The sequence below is a fragment of the Mytilus californianus genome, unplaced genomic scaffold, assembly GCF_021869535.1.
Source record: "Mytilus californianus isolate M0D057914Y unplaced genomic scaffold, xbMytCali1.0.p SCAF_52, whole genome shotgun sequence".
NCBI lineage: Eukaryota > Metazoa > Mollusca > Bivalvia > Mytilida > Mytilidae > Mytilus > Mytilus californianus.
In genome coordinates, this window is record NW_026262704.1 from 1,154,334 (window position 1) to 1,158,354 (window position 4,021).

The window sequence follows — 4,021 nt, forward strand, 5'->3', positions numbered from 1 at the left end:
GCATTTCAGATTAAGAAAGGGTCCGGAAAAGGCTCAGAATGCATGATTTGGCATCATTTTTTCCAGGGCTTCTGGGGTCTTGAGCGAAAGAATTTCGCCTCATTTTTAAAAGAGGCTAGTTACAGCCCTGGTGCTGGATAGTTTTATACTAGTCATTTGGGGCACTGTATAGCCTACTGATCACTGAGATGGCTTGTATTGAAAGAAAAAATGTAACCTGTAAAATTTTGCTTAATTGTACCACATTGTGTCTTGAAAGGGAGTTGTGTCATTGACATTCATACCACATCTTCTGATTTTTATATTGAAGCAGTTTTGAATGAAAAAAATCATTGATTTCCAATATTGAATTTGTTTTTTAACTCAAATTAGTCGATACTAAAGAAACTAATTCCTCAATTATATATCAAGGCTTTTGATGTTTTGTGTTCTTCTATTTCCTCTGGCGAAGAAATCACTTCAGAAGATTGCAGTTTTCTCACAGTCGGCGAGTTCGAATTTTGCAAGTATGCGACCAAAAACAGTTATTGACAACTGTTAGAGGAAAAGATCAGATGCAATAACACCTGACACGAAGAAACGTATTTATGAGTTCTGGTGTAAGCCTGGTATTTCTCGTCCGACTGGTAACAAGGCAGATATCAAAAGGGTCCACATTGGTCCGAAAACTTATTCAAGCCACATGACACACATACTAGAAAAAACACAGACCGATGTGTATTCGGACTTTATCGGAGAAAACCCCTCTATTAAAATAGCTCAAAGAATGTTCGAAAGGTGCAAACCCTACTTTGTGCGACCCGTCCGACCTAAGGATAGACAAACATGTTGCTGCAAGTACCATGTAGAATTTAAAACTGTCTTTAAATCGTGTATGGAATTCCGAAAGAAACTTTTGATAGAAAATGAACCGAATGAATGCTATTCTACTCCTGTGTACGATTCAATATCTGATGTCGTTAATGCAACATTATGCGAAAGAGTTGATGGTTCACACAATTTACAGTGCCTTAAAAGAAACTGTTCCGATTGTGGAGTTAAAATCTTGAATTTTCTGCCTTGTGAACTTGATGTATCTGACACTGCGGAATTTGTAAAGTGGGAAAAGTTTGAAAATGTAAGCGTTAATGTTAAAGGGAACAAAACCATAAAGAAACTAATGCTCGTGAAAAAAGAAAGTCAAGTTGGTGAATTGTTTTCATATTTCAGAAAACTAATTGAAACTTTTCCAGTGCATCAGCACAGAGCTACATGGCAAAATGAACAATTTCAAAATCTTGTTAGAAATCTCCCAGAAAAGCAATGTGTTTGTGTGCATGACTTTAGTGAAAATTACAGGTGTTCCGAGCTTACTGAGATTCAAAGTGCTTACTTTCAAAAAACCGAAGTGTCGGTCCATGTTACTATTCTACATAGACATGCATTGCTAGAATACGATGGTGTTGATAGTTCAGAAGACTTTCCTGAAATTATCACGGAACAATTTTTCGTTATAAGCCCAGACTTAGTTCATGATCAATACTTTGTTCACCAAGTCCGAAATTATATAGCGGAATATTTACAGTCGATTTCATATTCAGTAGAAACAATGCACGAGTTTACTGACGGGTGTGCAGCCCAGTATAAGAGCAGACACTGTTTCGGAGATATTAGTCAAACAAGCGACGACTTCGGATATCAACATTTCACAAGAAATTCTTCGAAACTTCCCATGCAAAAGGTATTTATAATAATTTAGTTTATTATCCTCGAACTTACTACTATGATTGCCTTTAAATACAGTTGAATGTCAGTCCGTCTGTCAGTCTCTACGCTAGATATCTTGGACACATATTTAATGATTTTTCTCACATTTTCGAGTACAATGGAATACATATTATTTAGCTTTTGATTGAATATTTATGAGTTATTTGTGTAAAATGTAAATATTTTAAAAGCGGTCGGGTATTCACATTATCGGTAAACTGTTTTCTTTCAATCCGTCACATTATGGGTTAATGTTTGAAAACATTATTCTAGAAAGTTTTTTTTTTACATGTTTTTTTTATTATATCGAATTTGAAATAAATGTATTTTGATAAAACATGTGCGTCGGACTAAATTACACCTGACACAAAAATAAATACGTTGCATCAAGGAACAGGGCTTTTATTTCTGTTCTTCATCTTGGCAGTCGCTGTAGGGTATTCAATGTATCTCTTATATTTCTCGTGACTTTCGGTATTGTTACTATTATAAAAATCATAAACCTTGAACGCGGTAAAATGGTAAGGTCCAATGTCATGCAGTTGACATAAAAAACTTATCTGTGCATTTCAGGACCACAAGACGCTGCTGGAGGAATTATTAAGAGACAAGCCGACTGTGCCATTTTACGCGGACAGACTCAGATAAGGACAGCAAAAGATCTCTATGAATACGCGAATTCATTTCTAACACAACCGAGGTCACATTGTAAGGGAAGAATATTCCGATATGCGGAAACGATTCACCGTGACAACAGACTGTCTTTTAAGCCGGTGCCTAGCATTCGATCTCTTCACCAAGTAAGAGCTAGTCGTGATTCTGCTAAAGGATTGATAAATATCACTGAATTGTCTTGTTTCTGTGTAAACTGTTGTCATCACATGTATGACCAGTGTTCTAATTCGATAAAAACTGGTGGTTATACTGAATGGGAAATGAAGCGAGAATACAGAGCGGATGCACAAGAAAATGAAGAAAATGAACAAGTGTCTTTGCAAGAATTAGTTTCGGTTGGTCAATTAGTTGCGTTATATACTGACGACGATGAGGAGGAGTACTACATGCTGAAAGTAGAGAAAAGCATGGAAACGTTACGCATTGACACAACGGATTCTTGGGGATCTTTACTCCCTGCGGGAACACCTGTGTTTCGTGGTCTATATTACAACAAAACGAACTCGCCTTTTCAATATCGTCTTGTGAACAGGAAAGCGATTGTACCTGCTGCGTCAGTGGTCTATATTTGTTCGGAAGTAACCGCAAACAATGTCATTCGAATCACAGAAGAAACACATTTAAATGTTTTAGAATGTATTAATGAAATAAAATGCTAGGAATTTATTAATCAGTATTTATTCCTATAAAGAAACAGTAGTTATAGAAACCAATAATATATGAAAATATATACATGTACATGTAGGGAATGCTTTAAAGAGGTAAAAACGAATGGGGGGACAATCGTGACAAACATAAATGCATACGTTCGTTTAACAACAAGCGACTTGGATAAAACGTCAGTCAAAAAGTGTATTTCGACGTTATTTTAATGTAACGTCAGGTATCACCAGTATCGTGCAAATTATTAACACTAGTCAATTAAAGTAAGGTTCAATTATATATTTACACTTATGATAAAATAGTATACATGTTTTAAGCAATAATGATCTTAAAGTAGATTGCCAAAAAGAATTGAAGTTTTCAGGCTCCTTAAAAAGTTTATGGAATCAATTATTAAGGAAAAACATAACATTTAATATCCCAACACAAATGCAGGTACATAAAATACAACCTAAGCTTGAAATCATAAAAAATAAAAATCCTTGTTACTGCTATAAGCGACTATTTGATAGATTAAAAGGTTTAAGAAAAATTATTTAAGGAAAACAAAAGGAAGAATTTATTTTTGGCGAGCTACCTTTTGATAAATTATTTATGGATTTAAAAATACAGTAAGTGGGAAACACCTTCAATGTCGTCCCTCCTCTGGGTACGGTGGGGAGAAACCATTTGATGAAATATAACTGGGTATAGGAAATTTTTTAAGTAAGACAGGAGAAAGATTTTTACCGCGCGACCATTTGATGAATTAAAAATGGATTTCAGATTATTGTATTAAGAAAGGCAGGACAAATGTATTTAGAAATGCAGGACAAATGTATTAAGAAAGGCAGAACAAATAGCAGATTTTATTTATTTAGGAAGGGGTAAATCTCTTAGTTAATTTATCTTAAACCGGCGTTTTGCATTTGCGCCGATCTGCATTTCACTTTTGACG

At 35.0% G+C, this 4,021-nt stretch overlaps 1 pseudogene; it reads left to right on the forward strand.

Annotated features, from left to right (window-relative positions):
- Nucleotides 1–553: 553 nt before the first annotated feature.
- LOC127703827 (uncharacterized) lies at nucleotides 554–3,080 on the forward strand (annotated as a pseudogene).
- The last annotated feature ends 941 nt before the right edge of the window (nucleotides 3,081–4,021 follow it).